Raw genomic sequence first — 23,211 nt, 5'->3', positions numbered from 1 at the left:
AATGATTCCAATAGCTCTGTATGGTGATTTTGGACCTAGGAGCGTGTCTGAAAAACTATTTGGAAGCCCATAGCTAAATTAGGCTTGAAATGACTAAAATAAAAATTTAAGTTTGGAAGTTTGATAGGGGAGTTGACTTTTTGATATCGGGGACGGAACCCGATTCTGAAAATTGGAATATCTCCATTATGTCATTTATGACTTGTGTGCAAAATTTGAGGTCGATCGAACTTGATTTGATAGGTTTCGGCGTTGAAGGTAGAAGTTGGAAATTGTTCGGTTTTCATTAGGCTTGAATTGGAGTGTGATTTGTATTTTTGATGTTGTTTGATGTGATTTGAGGGCTCGACTATGATTGTATCATGTTTTAGGACTTGTTGGTACATTCAGACAGGGTCCCGAGTGGCTCGAATGAGTTCCAGGGTGAGTTTTGAGCGGGTCCGGGCATTTCGGCACTCTGATATTGTTTTGGAACTTTTGGAAGTGTGGGGGCATATTTTTTAGTGCTGAGGCAAAGGAAAAGCACGGACCGCAGAGCAAAAGTGCGGACCGCACAATTCGTCTCGTGGCCGCACATCAGGGGGGTCTGCAGGTTCGATGGTCCGACTTCTGAGTCTTATATCTTTTAATGGACAACGAATTTGGAGATGATTCAAAAATAAAAGTTATAGCCCCGTGAATCTACTTTCCATAAATGTATAGCATTAATAATTTGGACATTTATACAAAAGTATGAGCATTTTACTGAAGCTTGGTAGTGCAGAGTTGTTGAAGTGGGGCAGCAAAATTTGGAGTGCGACCACAGCACCTGGGATGTGCGACCACACAAGAAAATGTGAGATCAGCACAATGGGGATCACCGGACTCAAGAAATTCATCAAAGTAAATGATTCGAGCTTGGATTTGGTTAACATACATGAATATATAATTGTTTTCATCATTTATTCAGTATTTGGAGATGGACATTTTGGAAAAATTGTAGAAATTTCATAAAACGAATTTTTGGGATTTGAATGTCGATTCGAAGTCGGATTTGAGTGAAACTAGTATGGGGATTTTGTTGGAAAATTAGTATTTTCATATGGAATAAATTCCTATGATTTGTATTGACTGAATCGAATTAATTGTGACTAGATACGAGGCTTTCAGAGAAAAATTTGCGAGGCAAAGGCATATCGAAATAAAGAATTATACGGTTTGAGTTAAGTAACGCTTCTAAACTTGGTTCTGAGGGTATGAATCCCTGAATTACGTGTTGTATGAATTGTTTGGAAATGGCGCACATGATAGGTGACGGGAGTGTGGGCGTGCATCATAGGAATTGTGACTTAATTGATTCTATATAGTTGTATAATTAATTAAATGTCATTATCCGCATAACCTCCACGTGTTAGAGAAATTGAGCTGAGACTCATATTAAAGATCATGTTTAGGCTACACGCCGATATATTTTGGGACCCAAATAATTATGTCGGGTTGATTTTGGTGTCATTGAGAGCCCGAGAGACTGGAGATTTTGAGTGATAGTTATGTTTATTTATTTATGCCTGCATTTGGCTATTATAGCGATGTAATGACCCGGCCGGTCATTTCGAGAGTTATAGCCTCGTTTTCCCATTTCTACTTCTTTTTGTATTATTCAGCTATATTATGTTGTTTCGGGATAGTTGGTTCGGGTCCGTAAGGAACTCGGAGTGAAATGAGATACTTAGTCTCATAATTGAAAATATTAAATTAGAAAAGTGGACCGGATATGGATCTATGTGTAAACGACCTCGGATTTGAATTCTGATAATTCCAATAGCTCTGTATGGTAATTTTGGGCTTAGGAGCATGTCCGGAATATTATTTGAAGGTCCGTGGTAGAATTAGGCTTGAATTGGCAAAATTGGAAATTTGGCAATTTTGTTCGGCAGTGGAAAATTTGATACCGGGGTCGGAATGGAATTATGGAAGTTGGAGTAGGTTTTTAGTGTCATTTGTGACGTGTGTGCAAAATTTGAGGGCATTCGGACGTGGTATGTTTGGTTTCGGCATCGGTTGCTGAATTTGGAACTTTAGAAGTTCTTGGGCTTGAATCCGAGGGTAATTTGGTGTTTGGATGTTGTTTTCAGTAATTCGAAGTTTCAACTAAGTTTGTATGTTGATATATGACTTATTGGTTTTTTTGGTTGATGTCCCAAGGGCATCGGGTGGTTAACGGATTGGTCGAAGCAGGACTTTATAGCTGGAGCTGCTGCTTCTACTATTTCCGCACCTGCGAAAGAAAGGGTCGCAGGTGCGAGGCAGCAGGTGTGCGTGGGGAGTGCACAGGTGAGGGCGATGCTGGGCCAAGACTAGGAATGCAGGTGCGAAGAATTAGCCGTATCTGCCATCCCGCAGGTGCGAGGCCTTGAGCGCAGATGCTGAGATGAGGAGTTTGGGCTGGTTATGCGCACCTGGGATCGTAGATGCGAGTCCACATGTGCGAGAAAGGTGTCCGCAGGTGCGGAAGCTGAGGGATTAAGTGAATTTCACATGTGCGGCTTCTTGGACCGCAAGTGCGATCGCGCGGGTGGGAGAAAATGGCCGCAGGTGCGAAAAACCTGGGCAGAAACCATAAATAGAACCCTTCGCGATTTTGCTACATTCTTCACCATTTTTATTCGGTTTTTGGTGAAGAATAAGTTACTTTATTGAGGTAAGTTACTTCATCCAAAAACTCGTATATATGGGGATTTTCCCATTGTTTAATCATTGTACTTAGTGAAAATGAGGGGTTAGGGCTTGGAATTTTTATAGAGTAATTTAAGGATTTGAAGGACCAAACGATGTAGGATTTTGATGAATTTGGTATGGTTAGACTCGTGAGTGAATGATCTTTCTAGTTTTGGTGAATTTTGACATATTTTTAGACGTGGGCCCGGGGGCCGGGTTTGAACCAATTTTGGTTTTTGGTCTAATTTGTAGCTTTTCTTGTGGAATTCATTCCAGTAACGTATATTGATGGTATTGTACTGATTGTGAATAGATTTGGAGCATTTTGAGGCCGAGTCTAGAGGAAAGAGCATTGCGGGGTAGAAATTTGACCGATTTGAGGTAAGTAACGATTGTAAATCTACTCCTGAGGGTACGAAACCCCGGATTTTGTATCATTCTACTATTTTGAGGTGACACACATGCTAGGTGACGGGCGTGTGGGCATGCACTGTTGGGGATTTGTGACTTGGTCCGTCCCGTAGCAACTGTAAAGTTGCATACTTTGTTGAAACCGTATGATACTTATATGTTTTAGAAAGGATTTCTGTAAATTGGGCGGAATGCCATGGTTGGGCCTTGCGCCAATGTTGTTTGGACCCTTAGGGGTTGTTTCTTACCATCCTCTCATTATTTTCGGTTGGAAACCCATACTCAGTCATGTTATACTTGTTTACCACATAACTCAGTTTTATGACTCTATTTTAATGCATATAAATGTTTTGGGCCGAATGCCATGTTTTACCGAAATGCCCGAGTGGCTTGATAGGTTTATGACTGAGTGAGGCCGAGAGCCTGATTTGTGAGGATGAGTGTGGATCGGGGCTTCCCGCCAGCAACATACTTTATTATTATAGCACGTGAGTTGTTCGTGCAGCATGTAAGTTGTCCGTGCAGATTATAGCACTTGAGATGAAGGAGCCCCTCCGGAGTCTATACACACCCCTAGTGAGCGCTGGTACCTACTGTGTGCGAGTGACGAGTGCCAAGTGCCGAGTGCTGAGTGAGTGGGAGGCATGAGTGATTGTGAGGTATGCCTGAGTGGCAAGAGGGATTGTGAGATATGCTCGAGTAGCACGAGTGACTGAGAGGTTTGCCCGCGGGGCTGCATGTGAGTGATATTTTTCCGGAGGGGCTGTTTATGATTGTATCATTTTTGCTCACCTTTGCATTTTTCCTATGTTTGAAAATTGTGGAAAAATAACTTTAAATGATTTTTTTTACTGGAACTAGGTTTAAACGAGATGTTTTGGTTCAAATCCTGATTTTAAAAGCATGTGGTATTTTTCTGAGATTTCATGATATGAACGTTATATGCTTTATTGCTCGTCACTACTGCTCAGTCTTTATTTATTGTTGTTACTTACTGAGTTGGCATACTCACGTTACTCCTTGTACCTTGTGTGTAGATTCAGGTGTAGCTGGACACGGTAGCGGATATTTAGTGTTCTGGTTGCAGATTTTCTTGGAGATGGCAAGGTAGTTGTTTGGCGATCGCAGCCTCTACTCTTCTCCCTCTTATCTTCCTCTAGTTATATTTAGCTATTTTCCAGGTTGAGTTAGCCTTGATATTGTTAGACAGATTGTAGTAGATTCTCATGACTAGGGTTACCCCGATGTTGGGATTTTCTTTTCCGCACTTCTGTTTTTCTTTGATTTGAACTCCTTAAATGAAGGTTTTATGTTAAATAGTATTGAAATTATATTTCAAATGAAAATATCGGTTTGTTTGGAAATGAGTCGGCTTGACAAGTTCCACGAGAGGCGCCATCAGAAAAGATTAAGTTTTTGGGTCGTGACAGATTGGTATCAGAGCCTAGGTTACATAGGTCTCACGAGTCATGAGCGGGTTTAGTAGAGTCTTGCGAATCGGTAAAGATATGTCTGTACTTATCTTCGAGAGGCTGCAGAACCTTTATGAAACTCCACATTCTTGAATTCTTGTCGTGCAAATCTGTTGATTCTAGTACCACCAGCCAGGGACGCGAGAGGCCGAGGCCTCGGTAGAGGCCGTGGTGGGGGCAGAGGTGCAGCCCGTACAACAGTTGGGGCACTACCTGCAAATCCACCGGTTGTCCCAGATCAGGACCAAGTTCCAGTTGTTGATACACCAGCTCAGGCACCACCTGTGCCTTTTGTGATTCCAGGCCTTCAGGAGGCCCTAGCTCAGATCCTGACAGCGTGTACTGGCCTTGCTCAGGCGGTCTCTATTTCGACGGGCGCAGCCACTTCTCAGGCCAGGGGAGGCACTCATACTCCTGTTGTTCGCACACCCGAGCAGGTTATTCAGGGATTTCAGACACCAGAGGCACCACCAGCCCAGCCGGTTGCTGTTGCTCAGGATTATGTGGTTCCTGCTATGCCTGAGGATGATCAGCGCAGGTTGGAGAGGTTTGGGAGACTTCAGCCACCACCTTTCAGTGGCACAGAGAGAGAGGATGCTCAGGACGTTTTGGACAGGTGTTAAAGGATACTTCGTAGTGTTGGTATTTTGGAGACTTGTGGGGTCTCATTCACTACCTTTCAGTTTTTTGGGGCTGCACTCAGATGGTGGGAGACTTACGAGAGGCATAGGCATGTTGGCGCAATACCCCTTACTTGACAACAGTTCTCCGTGGTCTTTTTGGAGAAGTTCATTCCTCGATCCTGCAGAGAGGAGTTGCACCGAAAGTTTGAGCGGCTTCACCAGGGTGATACGTCTGTGACACAGTATGAGATGCGATTCTCTGAGTTGGCCCGTCATGCGATCTAGTTGGTTCCCACAGACAGGGAAAGGATCATGAGGTTTATTGATGGTCTTACTTATCAGCTACAGTTTCTCATGACTAGAGAGGGTTTCGGGAACTAATTTTGATGAGGTTGTCGACATTGCTCGGCAAATTCAGATGGTTCGTGGTCAAGAGAGGGTTGAGAGGGAGGCCAAGAGGCCTCGTGGTCTGGGTGGATTCAGCGGTGCTACTTTTGGGGGTCAGTTCCAGCACGGTAGAGGTCGTCATTTCAGGCAGGCTCAGTTAGCTCGGCCATTTCATCGAGATGCATCATCTGGCCATCATTCTCACAATTCTCAGCCATTCATCACTTAGTGCCCTTCCAGTTCAGAGTTCACCCCGTGCTCCACCTGTTCAGGGCTCTTCCATGCCAGGTTCTTTTACCAGTCACACCGGTGCTAGGGGTTCCCTTAAGTTTCCGCCGCCAGCATCAGGGAGTTGTTTTGAGTGTGCGAAGCTTGGGCATATGTGGAGGCAGTGTCCTTGTCATCATGGAGGTCTATCTCAGCAGAGGAGTCAGCCTCCGACTATAGCACCAGTTACCTCACCACCCGCCCAGTCAACTTAGGGTGGTGGTCAGTCAGCTAGGGGTCTCCCTAGAGGGGGAGGCAGATCATGGGGTGGTCAGCCCCGTTTCTATGCTCTCTCTGCCAGACCAGATGCTATTGCTTCAGATGCTGTGATTACAGGTATTGTCTCAGTTTGTCACAGAGATGCCTCAGTATTATTTGATCCTGGTTCCACGTATTCATATGTTTTCTCGTATTTCACCCATTTTCTGGATATTCCCCATGAGTCTATAGATTCATATGTACATGTATCTACTCCTATGGGTGATACTAATATTGTGGACGGTATATATCAGTCATGTGTGGTGACTATTGGGGGTCTGGAGACCCAAGTGGACCTTTTACTGCTCAGTATAGTCAACTTTGATGTGATATTGGGTATGGATTGGTTATCTCCATTTCTTGTTGTTCTAAATTGTCACGCTAAGATGGTGACGTTGACTATGTCGGGAATTCCGAGGGTTGAGTGGAGCGGTTCTGTAGATTATGTACCGAGTAGGGTGATTTCATATTTGAAGGCTCAGCTCATGGTTGAGAAGGGTTGCCTATCTTATTTGACTTTTGTGAGGGATATTAGTGTAGAGACTCCTGTCATTGATTCTGTTCTGGTGGTACATGATTTTCCGTATGTGTTTCCTACAAACTTGTCGGGCATGCCGTCTGACAGGGATATTGACTTTGGTATTGATTTGGTGCCGGGAACTCAGCCCATCTCTATTCCACCGTATCTTATGGCGCCGACGGAGTTGAAGGAATTGAAAGAACAGCTTCAGGAACTCCTTGATAAGGGGTTTATTCGGCCTAGTGTGTAACCTTAGGGTGCACCGGTTCTATTTGTGAAGAAGAATGATGGTTCCATGAGAATGTGTATTGATTACAGGCAGTTGAACAAACAGTCCAGAACAAGTATCCTTTGCCTCATATTGATGATTTATTCGACCAGCTTCAGGGAGCGAGGGTGTTCTCCAAGATTGATTTCAGGTCCAGTTATCAGCAGCTGAAGATTCGGGATTCGGATATTCTTAAGATAGCTTTCAGGAACCGATATGGCCACTATGAGTTCTTGGTGATGTCTTTTGGGTTGACCAATTCCCCAGCAGCGTTCATGCATTTGATGAACAGTGTATTCTAGCCCTATTTGGACTCATTCATTGTTGTATTCATTGATGACATCCTGGTGTACTCTCTTAGCCAGGAGGAGCATGCCCAACATTTGAGGATTGTATTACAGAGATTGAGGGAGGAGAAGCTTTATGCAAAGTTCTCCAAATGTGAGTTTTGGCTCAGTTCAGTATCCTTCTTGGGGCACGTGGTGTTAAGTGAGGGTATTCAGGTGGATCCGAAGAAGATAGAGGCGGTGTAAAGTTGGCCTAGACCGTCTTCAGCCATGGAGATTAGGAGCTTTCTTAGTTTGGTGGGTTACTACCGCCGCTTTGTAGAGGGACTTTCATCTATTGCATCGCCCTTGACCAAATTGACCCAAATGGTGCTCCATTCAGGTGGTAGGATGAATGTGGGGAGAGCTTTCAGAAGCTCAAGACTGCTTTGACCATAGCTCCAATGTTAGTTCTGCCATCAGCTTCAGGTTCTTACACCGTGTATTGTGATGCCTCGAGGATAGGCATTGTTTCTATTTTGATGCAGGAGGGTAGGGTGATTGCCTATGCCTCGTGCCAGTTGAAGACCCATGAGAAGAACTATCATGTCCATGATCTTGAGTTAGCAGCCATTGTTCACGCCTTAAAAATTTGGCGTCATGATTTGTATGGTGTTCATTGTGAGATCTATATAGATCACCGGAGTCTGCAGTATCTGTTAAAGTAGAAGGATCTTAATTTGCATCAGCAAAGATGGTTGGAACTTCTTAAGGACTATCATATCACTATTTTGTACCATCCGGGGAAGTCCAATGTGGTGGCCGATGCTTTGAGTCACCGGGCAGAGAGTTATGGGAGTTTAGCATATCTTCCAACAGTAGAGGGACCTTTGTCATTGGATTTTCAGGCCTTAGCAAGCCAACTTGTCAGATTGGATGTTTCAGAGCCTAGTTTGGTATTGGCTTGTCTGGTATCCAGGTCTTCTCTTTATGACCGTATCATGGAGCGTCCGTATGATGACCCCCACTTGCTCGTTCTTCAGGACAGGGTCCGGAGAGGAGATGCTAGGGATGTGACTATTGGTGATGACGGCGTGCTGAGAATTCAGGGTCGGATATGTGTGCCTAATGTAGATGGGCTTCGAGAGTTGATTTTTGAGGAGGCCCATAGCTCGCGGTATTCCATCCATCCGGATGCCGCGAAGATGTACCAGGATTTGAGGCAGCACTATTTGTGGAGGCGGAAAAAGAAGGATATAGTTGGGTTTGTAGCTCGGTGTCTCAACTATCAGCAGGTTAAGTATGAGCATCAAAGACCGGGTTGCTTGCTTTAGAGATTAGAGATCCCAGAGTGGAAGTGGGAGCGGATCACTATGGACTTTGTAGTTGGGCTCCCACGGACTTCGAGGAAGTTTGATGCTATTTGGGTTATTATGGATCGGCTGACCAAGTCCTCGCACTTCATTCAAGTTTGCTGAAAGTATCACCCATAAAGGGTGTTATAAGGTTTGGGAAGAGGGGCAAGTTGAGCCCCCGGTTCATTGGACTTTTTGAGGTGCTTCAGAGGGTAGGAGAGGTGGCTTATAACATTGCCTTGCCTCCCAGCTTGTCGAGTGTGCATCCAGTGTTTCATGTTTCCATGCTCTGGAAGTATATTGGATATCCGTCCCATGTTTTCGATTTCATCACGGTTCAGTTAGAGGGTGATATGACTTATGATGTGGAGCCGATGGATATTTTGGATCAGCAGGTTCGAAGGTTGAGGTCAAAGGATATAGCTTCAGTGAACGGGAAATGGATAGGTCAGCCTGTGGAGGAGGCCACCTGGGAGACCGAGCGGGAGATGCGGAGCATATATCCACGCCTATTCGAGACTCCGTGTATGTTTATAGACTCGTTCGAGGATGAACAGATGTTTAAGAGGGGGAGAATGTAATGACCCGGCCGGTCGTTTTGAGCGTTATAGCCCCATTTTCCCCATTTCTACTTCTTTTTGTGTTATTCAGCTATATTATGTTATATCGGGTTAGTTGGTTGGGGTCCGGAAGGAACTCAGAGTGAAATGAGACACTTAGTCTCATAATTGAAAAACATTAAGTTAGAAAAGTGGACCGGATATGGACCTATGTGTAAACAACCTCAGATTCAAATTCTGATAATTACAATAGCTTTGTATGGTGATTTTGGGCATAGAAGCATGTCCGAAATATTATTTGGAGGTCCGTGGTAGAATTAGGCATCAATTGGAAATTTGACAATTTCGGTCGGCAATGGAAAATTTGATATCAGGGTCGGAATGGAATTATGGAAGTTGGAGTAGGTTCTTAGTGTCATTTGTGATGTGTGTGCAATTTTTGAGGTCATTCGGACGTGGTTTGTTTGGTTTCGGCATCGATTGCTGAATTTGGAACTTTAGAAGTTCTTAGGCTTGAATCCGAGGGTAATTTGGTGTTTGGATGTTGTTTTCAGTAATTCAAAGGTTCGACTAAGTTTGTATGTTGATATATAACTTGTTGGTATTTTTGGTTGAGGTCTCGAGGGCCTCGGGGTGATTCCAGGTGGTTAACGGATTGGTCGACTTTATAGCTGGAGCTGCTGCTTCTGCTATTTCTGCACCTGCGGAAGAAAGGGTCGCAGGTGCGCGTGGGGAGTGCACAGGTTCGGAAGCTGGGGGATTAAGTGAGTTGTGCAGGTGTGTCTTCTTGGACAACGGGTGCAATCGCGCAGGTGTGTCTTCTTGGACCGCAGGTGCGGTCGCGCGGGTGCGAGAAAATGGCCGCAGATGCGAAAAACCTGGGCAGAAACCATAAATAGAACCCTTCGCCTTTTTGGTGCATTCTTCACCATTTTATTCGGTTATTGGAGCTTTTGGAGGGTTTTGAAGAGGGAATCAATGGGATTTCATTGAGGTAATTACTTGAGCCTAATACTCGTATATATAGTGATTTTTCCGTTGTTTAATCATTGAAATTAGTAAAAATGAGGGGTTAGGGCTTGGAATGTTTGGAGAGTAATTAGTAAAAATGAGGGGTTCGTGAGTGAATGATCTTTATAGTTTTGTGAATTTTGTCGAATTTCGATACATGGGCCCGGGGTCCGGGTTTGAGCCAATTTTTGGGTTTGGTATAATTTTGTAGTTTTTCTTGTGGAATTCATTCCATTAATGTATATTGATGGTATTGTACTGTTTTTGAATAGATTTGGAGAATTTGGAGGCCGAGTCCAGAGGCAAGAGCATTGCGGGGTAGAAATTTGACCGGTTTGAGGTAAGTAACGATTGTAAATCTAGTCCTGACGGTACGAAACCCTGGATTTTGTATCATTCTACTATTTTGAGGTGACGCACATGCTAGGTGAAGGGCGTGTGGGCGTGCACCGTTGGGGATTTGTGACTTGGTCCATCCCGTAGCAACTGTAAAGTTGCATACTTTGTTGAAACCATATGATACTTATATGTTTTAGAAAGGATTTCTGTATATTGGGCTGAACGCCATGTTTGGGCCTTGCGCCAATGCTGTTTAGACCCGTAGGGGATGTTTCTTACCATCCTCTCATTGTTTTTTATTGGAAACTCATACTCAGTCATGTTATACTTGTTTACCGCATAACTCAGTTTTAGGACTCTATTTTGATGCATATAAATGTTTTGGGCCAAATGCTCTGTTTTACTGAAATGCCCGAGTGGCTTGAGAGGTTTATGACTGAGTGAGGCCGAGAGCCTGATTTATGAGGATGAGTGTGGATCGGTGCTGCCTGCCTGTAGCATAATTTATTATTATAGCACGTGAGTTGTCCGTGCAGATTATAGCGCTTGGGCTGAAGGAGCCCCTCCGGAGTCTGTACACACCCCCAGTAAGCGCAGGTACCTACTGAGTGCGAGTGCCGTGTGCTGAGTGACTGGGAGGCATGAGTGATTGTGAGGTATACCCGAGTGGAAAGAATGATTGTGAGATATGCCCGAGTGGCACGAGTGATTGTGTGGTTTGCCCGAGGGGCTGTATATGAGTGATGTTTTGCCCGAGGGGCTGTTTATGATTGCATCATTTTTGCTCACCTTTGCATCTTTCCTATGTTTGAAAACTGTGAAAAAATATCTTTAAATGATTTTTTTACTAGAACTGGGTTTAAACGTGTTGTTTTGGTTCAAATCCTGATTTTAAAAGCATGTGGTATTTTACTGAGATTTCATGATACAAACGTTATATGCTTTATTGCTCGTCACTACTGCTCAGTCTTTATTTATTGTTGTTACTTTCATGATATCGGTTTAAATGGTATCCGCTACCGTGTCCAGCTACACCTGAATCTACACACAAGCTGGACACGCCAACTCAGTAAGTAACAATAATAAATAAAGACTGAGCAGTAGTGACGAGCAATAAAGCATATAACGTTTATATCATGAAATCTCAGTAAAATACCACATGCTTTTAAAATCAGGATTTGAACCAAAACAACTCGTTTAAACCCAGTTTCAGTAAAAAAATCATTTAAAGATATTTTTCCAAAGTTTTCAAACGTAGGAAAGATGCAAAGGTGAGCAAAAATGATGCAATCATAAACAGCCCCTCGGGCAAAACATCACTCATATACAGCCCCTCAGGCAAACCACACAATCACTCGTGCCACTCGGGCATATCTCACAATCATTCTTGCCACTCGGGTATACCTCACAATCACTCATGCCTCCCAGTCACTCAGCACGCGGCACTCGCACTCAGTAGGTACCTGTGCTCACTGGGGGTGTGTACAGACTGCGGGAGGGCTCCTTCAGCCCAAGCGCTATAAACCGCACGGACAACTCACGTGTTGCACGGACAACTCACGTGTTGCACGAAAAAATCACGTGCTATATGTTTATGTACTTTTCGAATAGATGATGTATTTATTTCATACCAGCTTTGTAAATTCTAATTTTAGAAGATGACGATTTGTACTACCAGTCCTTAGGGAGTGTATTAGAGTCAGTTAAATATTAATTTTAATAGGATATTTGTAAATTGGCTTACCTAACTGGTCGGGTTAGGTGCCATAACGACTGGTGGATTTTGGGTCGTGACGTTGATTCATCAACAATAAAATGAGCAACTCATAATATAAACATGTGACGACACCACCCTTCGTGCTTTTACTCTCATTCTTTCCATAAATTGATAAATAAATAATAATATTGACACGACATCACCCTTCATGCTTTAACTCTCTTCTGGCACGGCATCACCCTTCGTTCTTTAGCTCTCTTCTGGCACGACATCACCCTTCTTGCTTTTACACTCTTTGACACGGCATTACCGTTCGTGCTTTAACTCTCTTCCTCATTTCATAATTCAATAAATGATAATGTGACATTGGCACAACATCACCCTTCCTGCTTTTACACTCTTCCTTACCATAAAAATAATAATATAAATTCTGAAGAGTAATAAAATGCAGGAATATATACTTATCAATCAATTCACTACCAGAATACTGACCTCACCTTCCAAAATATTCAACAATAATTTTTTGAAAAACGATCAAATAAATAATAATAATAATAATAATAATAATAATAATAATAATAAATTAAGCAGGAATATCTTAATTAAATAGGCAATTATTCAAAATAAACAAATTCTACCCGCATGCTTTGACTTCAACCACAATGCATAAGTACTCGTCACCTCACATATACGTTGTACCCGCACATTAAATCACGTAGCAAATAGACAAATAAGTCTTTCTCCCTCAAGTCAAGGGTAACCACGATACTTACCTCGTTTCGCAACCAAATTCAAGATTCGAATAAATATTTGCCTCGTGAATTTGTATCCGGAAGCTTCAAATCGAGTCACAAACAATTCAATATACTCAATACAAATCGTAGGAACTAATTCATATCAAATTGCTAATTTTCCGAATTAAAATCAGAAATTCATTTTAAAATTCGACAGTAGGACCCACATATCGAATCCTGGAAAAACTCACGAAATCCGAACACCCGTTTCGACACAAGTTCAACCATCCAAAAATTATCGAATTCCGATATCGAATTGGCTTTCAAATCCTGAATTTTTGTTTTTGGAAAGTTTTAAAAAGATTCCATTTTTTCCATCTAAATCAGAAATATAATAATGAATATAGACATGGATTTATGAAATATCATCAGTATATGATAAGGAAGACTTACCCAGTTCGAAGTCGTGAAAAACTCCTTCAAATCTCCCAAAAGTCAAGGTTTTCAAAACACAAACGAAATAAAGAAAAATGGCCATTTTTGGCCCTTAATGTTCTGCCCAATCTCGCATTTGCGGACAAAAGGTCTGCGGCCTCATATTTTCGAGACAAGGACCGTATTTGTAAAGCCAAGCAACCAGGTGAGTTCTGCATCTGCTGAAAACGGGCCGCATTTGCGGTTGCGCAGAAGCACAAGAACGAGTCGCAGAAGTGACGAGGTGCGCAATTGCAATTAGATAGCTGCAGAAGCGGTGTCGCACCTACGATCAAAGCTTCGTAGAAGCGAAACTTCCTTCCCAGCCTCAACGTCGTAGAAGTGACATTTCCTTCACAGAAGAGGGCATGCACTTGCGGCCAAAAATGTGCAGGTGCAACGCACCACAACCAACACTAGACAACATGTTCCAAATGGTCTGTGGCTCGTCCGAAATTCATCCGAGCCACTCGGGACCTCGTCCGAATAATTCAACAAGTACCGTAACATAATACGGACTTTTGAGTCATAATACGGGTACTCAAATCAAGTCAAATAACGTCAAAATTACAATTCACACCTCGATTTGGACTTTTGAGTTTCAAACTTTTTATTTTCAAAACTCATGCCGAAAAGTATTAAACAAATCCGAAATGACTTTAAATTTGGCGCACAAGTCATAAATGACATAACAGAACTATTCCAAGTTCCAGAATTGGGTTTCAACCCCGATATCAATAAAGTCAACTCTACGGTCAAACTTTAGAAATCTTTAGCCTTTAGATTTCTAGTTTCCGTTAAATGGCGATAATATGAGCTAGGGACCTCTGAATTCAATTACGGGCATACGCCCAAGTCCCAAATTACGATACGGACCTACCGGCACTGTCAAAATACTGATCCGACCCCGTTTGCTATAAATGTTGACCAAAGTCAACTCTATTGAGTTTTAAAGCTCTATTTCACATTTTAATCTATTTTTCACATAAAAACATTCTGAAAAATTATTCGGAATTTGCACGCAAGTCGAGAAATAATAAATAGTTCTTTTCGAGGTCATCACATTCTCTAACATAAATATGAATGTTTAAATTAAAGATGACATTTTGGGTCATCACATTCTCCACCTCTAAAATAAACGTTAGTCCTCGAACGGAATTAGAAAACTACCTGAGCTGGTGAAAAGATGTGGATATTTACTCTGCATATACGACTCGGTCACCCAGGTAGCTGCCTCAATCGGCTGACCTCTCTATTGCACCTGATATGAAGGATAACTCCTAAACCTCAATTGTCGGACCTGCCGGTCTAGAATAGCTATAGGCTCCTCTTCATAAGTTAAATCTTTGTCCAATTGGACTGAGCTAAAATACATAACATGGGAAGGATCACCCTAATATTTCTGGAGCATAGACACATGGAACACCGGATGAATTGCTGATAAACTAGGCGGTAAGGCAATCATGTAGGCTACTTCACCGACCCTTTTGAGAATTTCAAAGGGTCCAATATACATAGGGCTCAACTTGCCCTTCTTTCTGAATATCATCACAACTTTAATAAGTGAAACCCAGAGCAATAATCTTTCTCCAACCATGAATGCAACATCACGAACTTTATGGTCGGCATAAAATTTTTGCCTAGAGTAAGTTGTGCGAAGTCGATCCTGAATAATCTTGACCTCATCCCAGGCATCCTGTACCAAATCGGTACCCAAAAACCGAGCCTCCTCTAGTTCATACTAGCCAACTGACGAACTACATTGTATCCCGTATAATGCTTCATATGGAGATACATGAATGCTCAACTGGTAGTTGTTATTATACGAAAACTCTGCAGGTGGCAAGACATGTTACCAAGAACCTCCAAAGTCTATAACACAAGCGTGAAGCATATCTTCCAATATCTGAATAGTGCGCTCGGACCGTCTATTCCTCTGAGGATGAAATAATGTACTCAACTCAATCCACGTGCCTAACTCACACTGTACAGACCTCCAGAAGTGCAAAGTGAACTTGTACCTCGATCAGAAATGAATGACACGAGCACACCGTGAAGGCGGACAATTTTGCAGATGTAAATCTTCGCTAACCACTCTGAAGAATAGGTAATTGCTACTGGAAAGAAATGTGCTGACTTGGTCAACCTGTCCACACTGACCCATACTGCGTCGAGTTTTATCTGAGTCTGTGGGAGTCCAACAACAAAATCCATAGTGATATGCTCCCACTTCCACTCAGGAATTTCTTACTTCTGAAGCAAACCACCAGGTCTTTGATGCTCGTACTTGACTTGTTGATAATTTAGGCACCAAGATACATATGCAACTATATCCTACTTCATTCTCCTTCACCAATAATGTTGACGCAAATCTTGATACATATTGGCGGCACCTGGATGAATAGAATACCTAGAACTGTGGGCCTTTTCTAGAATTAATTCACGAAGCTCATCCACATTACGCACACAAATATGACCCTACATTAGTAGAACTCCATCTTCCCCCACAATAACCTATTTGGAACCAGTGTGCCATACTATTTCCTTAAGGACAAGCAAATGAGGATCACCATACTGTCGCTCTCTGATACGCTCATATAGATAAGACTGAGCGACTGTGCAAGCTAGAACCTAACTGGGTTCTGAAACATCTAACCTCACGAACTGATTATCCAAAGTCTGAACATCTGCAGCTAACGGTCTCTCCCCAACCGGAACATACGCAAAATTTTCCATACTCACAACCTTTCAACTCAAAGCATCGGCCACCACATTGGCCTTTCCGGGGTGATACAAAATGGTGATATCATAGTCTTTCAACAACTCCAACCCTCTTCTCTGCCTCAAATTGAGATCTTTTTGCCTGAACAGATACTGTAGTCTATGATGATTAGTGAATACCTCACACGAGACATCGTAAAGGTAATGCCTCCAAATCATCAGAGTATGAAAAATGGCTGTCAATTCTAAATCATGAACATAATAATTTTTCTCGTGAACTTTCAACTGTCGTGACGCATATGGAATCACCCTACCATCTTGCATCAATACGGCACCAAGCCCAATGCGAGATGCATCATAATATTCCGTATAAGATCCTGAACATGTGGGCAATACCAACACTGGCGTCGTGGTCAAGGAAGTCTTGAGCTTCTGAAAGCTTTACTCACACTCGTCTGACCATCTGAATGGGGCACTCTTCCGGGTCAATTTGGTCAGTGGGGATGCTATGGATGAAAACCCCTCCACAAACTAGTGATAATAACCTGCCAAACCAAGGAAAATACGGATCTCTGTAGCTGAAGTAGGTCTAGGCTAATTCTGAACTTCCTCAATCTTCTTAATTTCCACTTTTATGCCTTCTACCGATACAACATGACCCAAAAAGGCAACCGAGTCTAACCAAAATTTGCATTTTGAAAATTTGGCATATAACTGATTATTCTTCAAAGTCTGAAGCACAATTTGAAGATGTTGCTCATGCTCCTCTCGATTGCTGGAGTAATCAAGATATCATTAATGAATACAACCACAAAAGAATCCAAATAGGGGTTGAACACCCGATTTATTAAATCCATAAATGCTACTAGGGCATTTGTCATCCCAAATGACATTAGTAGAAATTTGTAATGCCCATACCGAGTCTGAAAAGCTATATTAGAGACATCGGATGCCCTAATATTCAACTGATGGTAACCATACCTCAAATTAATCTTTGAAAACACCTTGGCACCTTGAAGCTGATCGAATGAGTCATCAATTCTTGGTAAGGGATACTTGTTCTTGATAGTGACCATGTTCAACAGTCGATATTCTATACACATCCGCATTGAACCATCTTTCTTCTTTACAAATAACACTGGTGTACCCTAGGGCGAGATGCTAGGTCTAATGAATCCCTGATCAATCACGTCTTGTAACTGCTCCTTCAATTCCTTTTAGCTCTGGCGGGATCCATACGGTATGGTGGAATAGAAATGGGCTGGATGCTCGGTGCCAAATCAATACATAATTCAATCTCTCTGTCAGGTGGCATCCCCGACAAATATGTAGGAAATACATATGGAAACTCATGGACAACTAGAACTGAATCCATATAAGGAGCTTCCGCGTTGGGATCACGAATATAATCCAAATAGGCCAGACACCCCTTCTCGACCATACGCCGAGCTTTCAGGCAAGAGATAACCCTACTGATAGAATGGCCAGGAACCCCTATCCACTCTAATTGAGGCATCCCCGGCATGGCAAACATCACTATTTTGGCGTGACAATCCAATATAGCATGATAAGGTGACAACCCATCCATACCCAAGATGACATAAAAATCTACTATATGAAGAAGTAGAAGATCCACGCTAGTCTCAAGAATCCCAACAGTAAACACACACGAATGATAGGCGTGATATACCACAACAAAATATCCCATCAGTGTGGACACACACATAGAAGCACTCAAGAAATCACAAGGCACAACCAGATATGAAGCAAAATAGGAGGACACATAGGAATAAGTAGATCCTGGATCAAATAGAACTGAAGAATATCTATGGCAAATTGGAACAATACCTATGATCACGACATCGGATGACTTAGCCTCAAGCCTAGCTGGAAAAGCATAAAATCGGGGTTGGGCCCTACCACTCAGAACTGCGTGTCTGGGATGGCCCCTAACTGGATGGCCTCCACCTTTAATGACCTGACCTCCACCTCTAATGGCCTGACCTCCACCTCTACCTGTCTGACCCCTATCTCTAGCTGGCTGGGCGGGCGGTGAAGCAATCGCTACTGGAATGATCACACGAAAACCCTGCTACTGCATGCTGCCCTAAGACCTGGGGCACAATCTAGCAATATGCTTCGAATCACCACAAGCATAACAGGACCATGGCTATTGTGACTGCTGACCCTGAAACTGTCCCTATCGGCCTGAGTAACCTCCTTGAAAACTCTGGATCGGAAGTGCACTAATAGGAGTTAGTGGTGCACTATATGATGCCTGGAGCGCTGAATAAAACGTCCTGGGAGGATTACCCCTACCAGCCTCCAGACAAGGCACCACTGAACCCACCGAACTAAAGAGGCCTTTTATCAGACCACTACCCTCCCTCCTGTGCAATTACCATCTCGATCCTCCTAGTAACATTAGCAGCCGCCTGAAAGGGAATCTATGTACCTATCACCTCGGCCATATGAAGCATGATAGGGCGACTGAGTCCATCAATAAACCTTCTCACTCTCTATCCCTCAGTAAGAAGTAAAAGGAGAGCATGACTGGCTAGATCCACAAAACGGGTCTCGTGCTGAGTAACAGTCATACTGCCCTGCCGGAGATGCTCAAATTGCCTGTGATAATCCTCTCTCAATGTGATAGGGAGGAACTTCTCAAGAAATAGCCATGAGAACTGCACCCAAGTCAATGAAGGCGACCCAACTGGTCTGGTCAACATATAATGTCTCCACCACCTCTTGGCGGAACCCGTCATCTGAAATACAATAAAATCGACCTTATTGGTCTCAACTATACCCATGTTCCACAACACCTCATGGCAGTGGTCAAGATAATCATGTGGGTCCTTAGAAGGTGTACCACTAAAGTGAACTGGAAAGAGCTTAGTAAACTTGTCCAACCTCAATAAAGACTCAGAAGACATGGCATGCCTATCACCGGCCTATGCCGCAATAACTGGTTGAACTACCCCAACTGGAAAGGCTTTTAGAGCCTGATACTGGGGAGCCATCTGCTCCAGAGCGGGAGTAGTGGGAGTCTGTGCTCCTCCTGCAGCCTGTGAGACGGCTAGTGCCACTGGAAATGTACTATTTTGGGCCACACCCTCCATAAGGCTCACCAAACGGACTAGAGCGTCCTGAAGTACTAGAGTAGCTATGAATCTTTCCGGGACATGGACTGGTACAACAAGTATAGTCTGAGCTGGAACCTCTACTTCCAAATTCACCTGAGGTTCTACAATAGGTGGTGCTGCTCGAGCTCTAGACTGATCTCTACCTCTGCCTCTATCTTGGCCTCTGGCACGACCTCGGCCTCTACCTCTACCTCTAGTCATAAAATTCACACGACAGAATAAGATGAGGTGATATTGTTCCTAAACTTCATCGCCTCTGACAGATACGTATAGACGTCTCTGTATCGATCCTTCAAACTCTACTAAGTTTGCTCGTGACTTGTGAGACCTAGGTAAACCTAGAGCTCTAATACCAACTTGTCATGACCCGAAGTTCTCAAATATTACAATGCTACATCTTTTAGCACTAAACATTTTATTTTCGAATATGTTGTTGTCACGACCTGAAATTCTCACCTTCGGGACCGTGATGGCGCCTAACATTTCAATTTCTAGGCAAGCCAACGTTCAAAAAATCTTAACCATTTTAAAATAAATCAATTTAAGCGGAAGTCAAATACTGAAATAAAGTGCAGAAGACCACAACAACCGAATTATCAAAATACATCCCCGAATCTGGTGTCACAAGTGCACGAGCTATTAGGATAATATAAATAAAGGTCTGAATAAAATTCAAGTTGTTTGAAAGATAATACACAACTAAGATATCATATAAGGGGATTTCAGAACTGCGGACGTTGTGCAGTTATACCTCAAATCTCCTCCAGGTAGTTGAATCCGAGCAAGTCTAAGGTACGCCACTGGGACCAACTCCAAAATCTACACAAGAAGTGCAGAGTGTAGTATGAGTACAACCGACCCCATGTACTCCATAAGTGTTGTGCCTAACCTCAACGAAGTAGTGACGAGGATATGACAAGATATGTACGTAAATAACATGTACAAGTATATACAAATACGAAACAATAATAACACAATAAATAATAATTTATAATTTGGGAGGGAACATGCGAAGGGGAATGATATAGTAATTTCAGCAAGAGAAGTGTCATGTAGCAGCCAATTAATTCATCAACAATAAAATGAGCAGCTGATAATATAAAAATTACACGGCACCACCCTTCGTGATTTTACTCTCATTTTTTCATAAATTGATATATAAATAATAATATTGACACAACATCACCCTTCGTGATTTAACTCTCTTATGGAACGGCATCGCCCTCCGTGCTTTAACTCTCTTTTGGCATGACATCACCCTTCTTGCTTTTACAGTCTTTGAAAATAACACGACATCACCTTCGTGCTTTAACTCTCTTCCTCACTTCATAATTCAATAAATAATAATGTAAATTTGGCACGGCATCACCCTTCATTCTTATACACTCTTCTTTACCATGAAAATAATAATAAATTTGGAAGAGTATTAAAATGTGAGGATATATACTTATCAATCAATTCACTGCCAGAATACCAACCTCACCTTCCAAAATATTCAACAATAATTAAACTAGAAAAATGATCAAATAAAGAATAATAATAATAATAATAATAATAATAATAATAATAATAATAATAATAATAGTAGTAGTAGTAGTAAGAATATCTTAATTAAATAGGCGATTATTCACAATAAACAAATTAATGAAACATGCTTTGACTCAACCACAACGCATATGTACTAGACACCTCACATATACGTTGTACCCGCATATTAAATCAAGTAGAAAATAGACAAATAAGTCCTACTCTCACAAGTCAAGGTTAACCACGACACTTACCTCGCTTAACAACCAAATTAAAGATTTCAATAAACCTCTGCTTCGCGAATTCGTGAACGGAAGCTTCAATTCTAGTCACAAACAATTAAATATACGAAATACGAATTGTGGGAACTAATTCCATACAAAATTGCTAATTTTCCAGATTAAAATCTGAAATTCGTTTTAAAAATCGATAGTGGGACTCACGTCTCGAATCGCGGAAAAGTCAGGTAATTCGAACACCCATTCCGATACGAGTTCAACCATATAAATATAATCGAATTCCGATATCAGATTGACTTTCAAATCCTAAATTTTCGTTTTTGGAAAGTTTTACAAAATATTCAATTTCTTCCATCTAAATCTGAAGGAAATGATGAATATAATTATGGATTTATGAAATATCCTCGGTATATGATATGGAACACTTACCCAGTTCGAAGTCGTGAAAACATCCTTCAAATCGCCCAAACACTGAGGTTTCAAAACCGAAACGATATGAAGAAAAATTGCCATTTTTGACCCTTAATGTTCTGCCGAGTCTCGCATTTGCAGACAAAAGGTTTGTGGCCTCGCATTTGCGAGACAAGGGCCATATTTGTGAAGCCAAGAAGCCAGGGGAGTTTCGCATCTGTGGAAAATGGGCCGCATTTGCAGCTCCGCATAAGCGGAAGAACTAGGCGCAAAAGCGACGAGGTGCGCATTTGCGATCGGCTGGCCACCGAAGCGGTGTCGCACCTATGATCAAAGATTCGCAAAAGTGAAGCTTCCTTCCAACACTCAACATCCATTAAGTGACTTTTCTTTTCCAGAAGCGGGCACGCACATGCGGCCAAAAATGCGCTGGTGCGATGCACCAGAACCTCCACTGGACAACATGTTCCAAATGGTCTGTGGCTCGTCCGAAATTCATCCAAGCCACACGGGACCTCGTCCAAATATTCCAACAAGTACCATAACATAATAAAAACTTACGTGGGGTTTCAAATCAAGCCAAATAACGTCAAATACTGTGGAAATTACAATTCACACCTCGATTTGGACTTTTGAGTTTCAAACTTTTCAATTTACAAAACTCATGCTGAAATTAAAGGAATCCGAAATGACTTCAAATTTGGCGTACAACTAATAAATGACATAACAAAACTATTTCAATTTCTAGAAGTGGGTTCCGACCCCGATATCAATAAAGTCAACTCCGCTGTCAAACTTTGGAAATCTTTAGCCTTTAGATTTCCAGTTTCTGTTAAATGGCGATAATTTGAGCTAGGGTCCTCCGAATTCAATTCCGGGCATACGCCCAAGTCCAAAATCACCATACAAACCTACCGGAACTGTCAAAACACTGATCCGAGTTTGTTTGCTAAAATTGTTGACCAAAGTGAACTCAAATGAGTTTTAAACCTCTATTTCACATTTTAATCCATTTTCACATAAAAGGTTTTCGAAAAATTATACGGATTACGCATGCAAATCGAGGAATGATAAATAGTGTTTTTCGATGTCTTAGAATAGAGAAATGAATGTTTAAATTAAAGATGACATTATGGGTCATCATTATTGTAGCGTGTTGGATATGGATACATAGACTCGATTGATCACACATTAAAACCCAAGATTTACTAAGGCACCCAGTATGCCAGAGTAAATAGTATGTTAAAATTAAGAATGATGCAACGTTAAATAAAGTGATAAAAAATGTATCTTGAAATAATTAATCGAATATAATTGATTTTTCGATTGATCCACTAATCAAGTATTCAAGTAAAATACTGATCATATGAGAATAATGCATCCAAGTGCATCATACATAAATGTAAATTGTCATATGTTAAACAAAATTAGGTGCATTGTATGATTTATTTTTTAATGTCTTTTACGATGTAAGATACTGTCACGACCCGGAATCCCATCATCCGGGCCATGATAGAGCCTAAAATCTACTTGCTAGACAAGACAACATTAGGTGATTAATTAACCAGTTAATATCATCAATGGACACAATGCTATTATAAATAACACGGTACCAAACTAGTCCCAGAAATCCAGAGTCATAAGTACATGAATGTCTAGAATACTACGAACATTGTATGAAGTAAAAAATAATATTGTCTGAAACTAGGATAACGGTAAATCATGGTAGAAAGAGACTTTAGGGATTGCGAATGCCAGCAGCTCTACCTCAAGTCTCCTGTAGCTGTCAAACCGAACAGTCTCCACTACGC

Source organism: Nicotiana tabacum, chromosome 23, assembly GCF_000715075.1.
Source record: "Nicotiana tabacum cultivar K326 chromosome 23, ASM71507v2, whole genome shotgun sequence".
Classification (NCBI taxonomy): domain Eukaryota; kingdom Viridiplantae; phylum Streptophyta; class Magnoliopsida; order Solanales; family Solanaceae; genus Nicotiana; species Nicotiana tabacum.
Note: the sequence above shows the minus strand (reverse complement) of the source record.